The 8,448-nt window shown below is 42.2% G+C and overlaps 1 non-coding gene across 1 annotated transcript; it reads left to right on the forward strand.

Annotated features, from left to right (window-relative positions):
- The first annotated feature begins 7,574 nt into the window (after positions 1–7,574).
- On the forward strand, positions 7,575–7,661 carry TRNAS-GGA (transfer RNA serine (anticodon GGA)). Its single transcript has one exon. It is a non-coding gene; the product is annotated as a tRNA-Ser (tRNA).
- The last annotated feature ends 787 nt before the right edge of the window (positions 7,662–8,448 follow it).

Below are 8,448 nucleotides of genomic sequence, written 5' to 3' on the forward strand. Positions count from 1 at the left end.
GACCCAGCTAGTCTAGCGAAACAATAATCGCTCCGCCAAGTCTTGGCGGATCCAGACAAGTGAAAAGCAGCAAATTCGACCCCATTGGTCTCCGTTATCCCCATGTTCCTGAGAACCTCATGACAGTTGTCTAAATAATTCTGGGGATCCTCAGAAGATGCACCACTGTAAGTGGTAGTGAAGATCTTGGTAAATCTGTCCAATCTCCAAAAGGCATCAGCAGACATAGCTGGCCCCTCCCCAGTCTATACTACAATACCAGGCTGAACTACCCCAACTGGCTGAGCTGATGGAGTCTGAAATTGGGGAGCCATCTGCTCCGAAGTGAAAGTAGTAGGAGTCTGGGCCCCTCTCCCAGCCTGAGAGACGGCTGGTGCTGCAGAAAGCAATCCTGCTTGGGCGACACTCTCCATAAGGCCCACTAGACAGACCAGAGCATCCTGAAGTACCGGGGTGGTGATGAACCCCTCGAGGTGTGAAAAAAGGAGGTTTTAAGGCCTCGAATCACAGAATTAATTTTCAAAACAAGTGATGACCTTTTGGGTCATCACATTCAACCCAGGGTACTTGGACCCCCTTTATGGATTTACCCTTCCTTTTCTGAGTTGGATCCTTTTTAGTTCTGCCTTTAGCCATAATAGTAGCAATAGTTTCTTGAGCAGTATCTTGAGTGTCGGTGTTAGAGTTGCGAGTACGAGCAATTTTTGTGAGTTTTGGAGAAAAAAATACATTAGATAATTTCTTAGAAGTGGGCTCTACTGCACGATCTAAAATATGAAACAAAAAATGAAACTTTTCCTAAATGCTTGTAGCATCCTGTTTATAAGTATGGCGCACTTCATACCCATAAATAAGACTCTACTGACACAGCTTCATAGACCCCTAGGACTCCATAAACCTGAGACACTGATACCAAGTTTGTCACGATTCATTTTTCTAAACAAGTGGGGACCGGCACCTGATCACTAAGCATGACCGAGCGAACCATCTGCTCTTATCAAATCTATTATAACTTCAAACTTTATATGCAATAAGGCAATACTATAACCAAATACTTTTAATTAATTTAAATAGCTAAAATAAGCTAACTCCAAAACTTTATTCGTAGTAAACAATGAGATACTACTAAGTTATTATCAAAAATATATGAATCTTAACCCACCGACTGTGTCTATGAAGCCTCTACTGATAAACTGACGCACTGCTCAAGACATGAGATTCCCTGGCCAGTTCTCTAAGTAAACAAAGAAATAGCTAAATAAAGATACTCCATGAACAAAAGTGGAGCTCACCAATAGCACTAGAAGAGAAGGAAATCCTAACTCGTAGCCTGATCTCCTGCAAAACCAGTTCCTACGTTATACCGCAGACAAATGTAGGTTCCCAAAAAAGAATGCCAATGCTATCGATTGTACTCAGTAAGCTCAACAACAGGGGGCAAAAATTTAATAACATATATATTACGAGCAAAGGTTCTAAATTGTGACGACCTGGCCAGTCGTCTCATGAGTTACCACTCCGTTTTCCCCATTTCTACTTCCTTATGCTTTTTTATCCGTGTTTTGTGGTATCGGGTTGGTCGGATCGAATTCAGAATGATTTTGGTAAGGTTTGAGACACTTAGTCTCTTTTAAGAAAGCTTAAGTTGGAAAAGACAACTGAATATTGACTTATGTGTTAGAGGGCTCGGAAGTAAATTCTGAGGGTTCAGTTAGCTTTGGGAGGTGATTTGTGACTTAGGAGCATGATCGAAATGAGTTTTGGAGGTTCGGAGAAGATTTAGGCTTGAATTGACAAAGTTGGTATTTTGGCAATTTCCGGTTGGTAGGCGAGATTTTGATATAGGGGTTGGAATGGAATTCCGAGAGTTGCAGTAGTTTCGTTGGGTTATTTTGGATGTGTGTGCAAAATTTCATATCATTCGTACGTGGTTTGGTTGGGTTTTTGATAAAAAACGGAATTCGGAAAATTTTAGAAAGTTTGGCTTAAATCCGATGTGTTTTGGTCTATTTGATATTGTTTGAGGTGTTTTGAAGATTGGTGCAAGTTTGAATAAGGTATTAGGATATGTTCATTCTTTTGGTTGAGGTCCCGGGGGCCTCGGGGTGATTTCGGATGGTTAACAGAGAAGTTTGGAATTTGTTGCAGCTGCTGAAATTGCTGCTTTTGGTATTTGTGCACCTGCGGATTGGGGACCGCAGGTGCGGTGCCGCATAAGAGGAAGGTTGGCCACAGAAGCGGATTTTGGAGAAGTCGTTAGGAACTGCAAAAGTGGTTGGAATACCGCATCTGCGATGACACAGATGCGGAAAGGTTGATCGCAAATACGGAAAGGGGAGTTTAAGTGAGGACCATAGATGCGGTGGTTTTAACCACAGATGCGGTACCGCAGAAGCGAAAATATAGCCTCAGATGCAAAAATGTCTAGGCAGAAGGTATAAATTGTGGCCTTTGCGAATTTTGAGCTATTTCACCATTTTTATCTCGGTTTTGAAGCTTTTTGGGCGATTTGAAAGAGGAATTTCAAGGGAACTTCATTGAGGTAAGGAATTTGGACTTAAAATCCATTCCTATGCTATTATTTCACGGATTAGAGCTAGAAATTTTGGAAATTAAGGGTGAAAATTGGGGAAACTAGGGCTTGAGAACTTAGGCCTTTAATTGAGAATTTGAAGGACTATTTGGGGTCGGATTTCTGAACTTTTGATATGTATGCACTCTTGGGGAGATAAGGAATATATTGATTTAAAAATTATTGAATTCCGAGATGTGGGCCCGAGGGTCGGGTTTTGGTAATTTCGAGATTTGTGTAGTATTTTGATTATTTTTCCTTGGGCTTCGTTCCCTTAGCCTATTTTGACTTCCTCGTTCTGATTTTGGATAGATTCGACGTGAGTGGAGGCCGATTCGAAGGGAAAAGGCGTCGTGAGCTAGAGATTTGACCGGTTCGAGGTGAGTAATGATTGTAAATGATGTTCTGAGGGTTTGAAACCCCGGATTACACATCGTAGTGCTATATTGAGGTAAAGCACATGCTTGCTGACGAGCGTGGGGTCATGCACTATTGAGGATTGTGACTTGGTTTGTCCCGATTGATGATTTTACCGCGTATTTGACTAAAATCCATTTGTTATCATCATTATTTGGGTTGAATGCCATATTTGGGCTTTGTGTCAACTATTTGAACCCTTCAGGGGATTTTTATTGATAATTCCTCACTGTTTTGACTTTATACTTGAACTCAGTCATGCTATTTTCCACTGTTTTTCATACTCAAATATGTTTACTCAGTTTTAAAACCTTAATGATATTTTAAATAATGTTTGGGATGAGAAACACATGTTTTGCTATAGCCCGAGCGGCTTGTGAGGATTTTTACTGAGTAAGGCCGAGGGCCTATGTTGTGAGGAAACATTTGATACTAATTATGAGGTCGAGGGCCTGACCTATGTACACCACAAGGTGGCTTGATATGAGGCCGAGGGCCTAGTTATGATGCCACTGTGGCTGGATATTGCGCTTGGGCCGTAAGGGGCCTCTCCAGGAGTCTGCACACCCTCAATGAGCGCGAGTACCCATTGTGATGTGAGATTGAGCCCAAGGGGCTGGTATTGTTCTATGTGATTGCCCGAGGGGCTGGTACTATTCTAAGATGTTGCCCGAGGGGCGGATTTGTTAATATTGTGCCTGAGGGGCAAGCCTTTATGTGTTTACTTTTCATAACTGACTGTCAATTACCTGTTTAATTATTGAAAAAAGGTTTTTCATGAAAGTACATTTGAGTTAAAGAACTTTACCTATCTTTCACTGGTTTACTGTTTTAATTTTTTTACTGCTTCATCATAGAGTGCTTTGTGCCTTATGTGATTTCTTGCTTTCAGTCTTTATTTACACTTGTTATTCACTGAGTTGGAGTACTCACTTTACTCCCTATACCCCTGTGTACAGATTTAGGCGTTGCGGATCCTGCTAGTGCGAGTTGAGAGGTCCTGGCAGATATCGAAGTCCACGAGATAGCTGCTTGACGTCCACAGTCCCGTGTTTCTCCTCCTTTATCATTTCTATCTCTTTTCAGACATTTGTACTAGCTTATAGACTTAGCAGGCTTGTATTATGACTTATAGATGCTCATGACTAGTGACACCCCGGTTAGGGCTGTGTTGGGCCGCATTTTATTGATATTACCTACTACTTAGTATTATTAAATCATGTTTTAGACTGTTTTCCTAATGCTTAACTATTTAACGTCGAATTGGGAATAGTTGGCTGGCCTTGTCTTCACGAGAGGCGCCATCATGACCGGGTCCGGGTTTAGGGTCGTGACAAGTTGGTATCAGAGCCTAGGTTACATAGGTCTCACAAGTCATGAGCAGGTTTAGTAGAGTCTCGTGGATCGGTACAGAGACGTCTGTATTTATCCTCGAGAGGCTACAGAACCTTTAGGAAAAACTTCATATTCTTGAAATTCTTGTCGTGCGAATTTGTTGATCCGAGTACTTAACTTCTGTTATTCTATTCTCTCACAGATGGTGAGGACACGCGCTACTGGTCAGGATGGAGGACCACCAGTACCACCAGTTGTGGCCACCAGAGGCCAAGGACACGGTCGTGGTCGTGGTAGGGGCAGAGCAGCTAGGGCAGCACCCACAGATCCACCAGTTGCCCCAGTTCAGGATCAGGTCCCAGTTATAGATGCTCCAACAGCACCAGCCATGCCCATTGTAATTTTGGGTCTTTAAGAGGCCTTGGCTAGATCTTATTAGTTTGCACTGGCCTAGCTCAGGCGGTTTTAGCCACTACAACCGCAGCTACTTGTCAGGCTGGGGGAGGCAATCAGACTCCCGCCGCTCGCGCACCTGAGAAGGTAGTGCAGGGACTTCAGACGCCGGGGGTACATCCAGCCCAGCCGGTTATAGCTACTCAGGACTATGTAGTTCCTTCCATGTCAGAGGATGAGCAGCGTAGGTTAGAGAGGTTTGGTAGACTTCAGCCTCCGACCTTCAGTGGTGCAGAGGGCGAGGATGCCCAGGGCATTTTGGACAACTGTTAGAGGATGCTTCGTACAACGGGTATTCTGGAGACCAGCGGGGTCGCTTTCACTACTTATCAGTTCTCTGGAGCAGCCTTCACTTGGTGGGAGGATTTTGAGAAGTGTAGACCTGTTGGTGTAGCACCCTTTACCTGGCAGCAGTTCTGCGTTCTCTTTCTGGAGAAGTATGTGTCGTAGTCTCGCAGAGAGGAGCTGCGCAGGTAGTTTGAGTGGTTGCATCTGGGGAGATGACCGTGTCACAATATAAGTTGAGGTTCTCCGAGTTAGCTCGTCATGCCAATATGTTGGTTCAGACAGATAGAGAGAGGATTAGGAGGTTTGTTGATGGCCTCACTTATCATCTTCGTATTCTTATGACCAAGGAGAGGGTGATTGGTACTACTTTCTAGGAGGTTGTGGATATCTCCAGTGAGATTAAGTCTGTATGTCGCTAGGAGAGAGAGGAGAGAGAGAGGCCTCGAGGATCTGGCAGTTATAGTGGTACTCCTTCGAGAGGTCAGTTTCAGCACGGTAGAGGTCGTTTATTCAGGCATGCTCAGCCAACTCGCCCAGGTTACCGTGGGGCGCCGTCAGGTTATGGTTCTCACAGTTCTCATCAAGGCCACTCATCACTTAGTGCCCTTCCAGCTCATAGTTCGTCTCGTGCTCTATCAGTTCAGGGCTCTCTTATGTTGAGTGCATCTGCTAGTCACTCCGGTGCAAGGGGTTCCCTTCAGTCCCCTTCTCTAGCACCTGGGAGTTGTTATGAGTGTGGAAAGATGGGTCACATGTGGAGGCAGTGTCCTCGTTGTTTTGCTAGTTTATCCCAGTAGAGGGGTCAGTCATCGGCTTCAGCGCTAGTTGCTTCATCACTACCCGCCCAGCCAGCTAGGAGTGGGGATCAGTCAGCTAGAGGCCGTCCCGGAGGGGGAGGTCGATCAGGGGGTGGTCAGGCCCGTTTCTATGAACTTCCAAGCAGACCCGATGTTATTGCTTCAGATGTTGTCATTATAGGTATTGTTTCAGTCTGCCACAAAGATGCCTCTATATTATTTGATCCTGGTTCTACCTTTTCTTATGTGTTATCATAATTTGCTTGTTATTTGGGTACGCCCCGTGAGTTTCTTGCTTCACCTGTTCATGTATCTACCCTGGTGGGTGATACTATTATTGTAGACCGTGTGTATCGGTCGTGTGTGGTGACTATTAGGGGTTTGGAGACCCATATAGATCTTTTATTATTGTGTATGGTGGATTTCGATGTCATTTTGGGAATGGATTGGCCATCTCCGTGTCGTGCTATTCTAGATTGTCATGCTAAGACAGTTACATTGGTTGTACTGGATGTGCCACGGATCGAGTGACAAGGTGTGACTGATTATGTTCCTAGTAGAGTGATCTCTTTCTTGAAGGCCCAACATATGGTTGGGAAGGGTTGTCTTTCATATCTAGCATTTGTGAGGGATGTCGGTGTAGAGACTCCCAGTATTGATTCAGTTCCAATTGTGAGGGATTTTCCCGATGTGTTTCCTACAGACCTGTTGGGCATGCCACCGGACAAGGATATTGATTTTGGTATTGACCTGGTGTCGGGCACTCAGCCCATTTCTATTCCGTTGTATCGTATGGCACCAGCGGAGTTGAAGAAATTAAAGGAGCAGCTTCAAGAACTCCTTGATAAAGGGTTAATTCGGCCTAGTGTGTCACCTTAGGGTGCGCCGGTTCTGTTTGTGGGAAAAAGATCCCACAAAGAAAAGAATTGTATAGTACGAAATAACATAAAAACTTCTTTTTTTTTTAAGAAAAAAACAAAAGATATGAATCCTCTATTCCAATTGTTCCTTTTTGACAGGAATCGATAAGAAATAAGAAATATTTCAAGGCGATTCGATTTCATACTAATGTAGTAGTATAGGAACTATTCCGATTTCGGTGAAGTTACAAATTCGAAGAACTCGAGAAATTTTGATTGAATCATGATACAAATTACAAAGAAGAAAAAAGACCGAATAATCATTCTATGATGAAAATAGAATAACTGCCAATTTTGTGTACATAACGGGTATACACTATACAATCAAATCTAAATTTTTTTTATGAATTTCTATTCTAATAGAGGGGTAGGTGTTTGTTGTTGAGAACTCCAAAACCGAAAAGTAATTTGAAAATTTTTCTGGTATGGAATCATAGTCTATATAATTAGAATTATGATTTAAGAGTATCCATTAACTATAGTCTAAAAGATATAGACCATCAATCAGTTGATTCGTTCTAATTCATTGAATTAATCCGTTATAAAAATATCAGAAAAAGAAAAAGAAGGGAACGTTGTTTTTGCAAACATGAATCGAATTTTTTTTTTCACAATTTTTACGCAAAATTGTATCTTTATCCCGGAGCCTCGAAGGAAAGAAAAATCGTTCTTTGCTTTGACTTTGATGAAAAATTTTCAGTTAAAATGGATTGATCATACCTATCCAATAATGGAATATGGATTATGACTGACTCGCTATTCACTCGGTTTTTGGGTCATAATCGTTATGTAGGAGAGATGGCCGAGTGGTTGAAGGCGTAGCATTGGAACTGCTATGTAGGCTTTTGTTTACCGAGGGTTCGAATCCCTCTCTTTCCGTACCTTCGCTTAATTCACCAATTTTACTAACAACAAGGGCTCAAATAGCAATGGATACCATTATTCCAACAGCTAGACCCTTCTTTGATCTAAAGATATAGATTCTCAATTCCTAATTGCTGTGACGCGTAAAATAGAATACTAAAAAATAATAATAATCAAAATACTGGAAAGAAAAGAGTAGACAAGGAATGAAAATAGATCCTTGGTCTATGATACAAAAATGGGGGAAATCCAGATCAAACTCGGATTTATCTTACTTAACCTTAGGTTAATTTACTTCGCCTAAAGGGAAGAAAATTTTCCGAACCCTCGGTTTCAGTCTGAGGTTTAAGTCTGACGAGAATAATATTCTACGACTAGCAATTCATTTATTTTCAAACCGACCCATTTACTATCTATTATTTGATTGACTAATCCTTTATATTGGAATGGGTGAAGGGTCAAATGGTTTGGTAATTCCTCATGAGGGGATGAATCGAGAGAAATTTGAATCAGAGCTCTGGATTTTTGTTCATCCTTTGCCGTAATAATATCTCGGGGTTTGCAGCGATAACTCGGTATATCTACTATACGACCATTAACTAAAATATGTCGATGGTTAACTAATTGACGGGCTGCGGGAATAGTTGAAGCCATACCCAATCGAAAAAGGATGTTATCCAAACGCATTTCAAGTAATTGTAGTAAAACTTGACCTGTTGACCCCTTGGCTTTTCTGGCGATACGAACGTATTTAAGTAATTGTCGTTCTGTAAGACCATAATGAAAACGCAATTTTTGTTTT

Source organism: Nicotiana sylvestris, chromosome 9 (genome assembly GCF_000393655.2).
Source record: "Nicotiana sylvestris chromosome 9, ASM39365v2, whole genome shotgun sequence".
NCBI classification, from domain to species: Eukaryota; Viridiplantae; Streptophyta; class Magnoliopsida; order Solanales; family Solanaceae; genus Nicotiana; species Nicotiana sylvestris.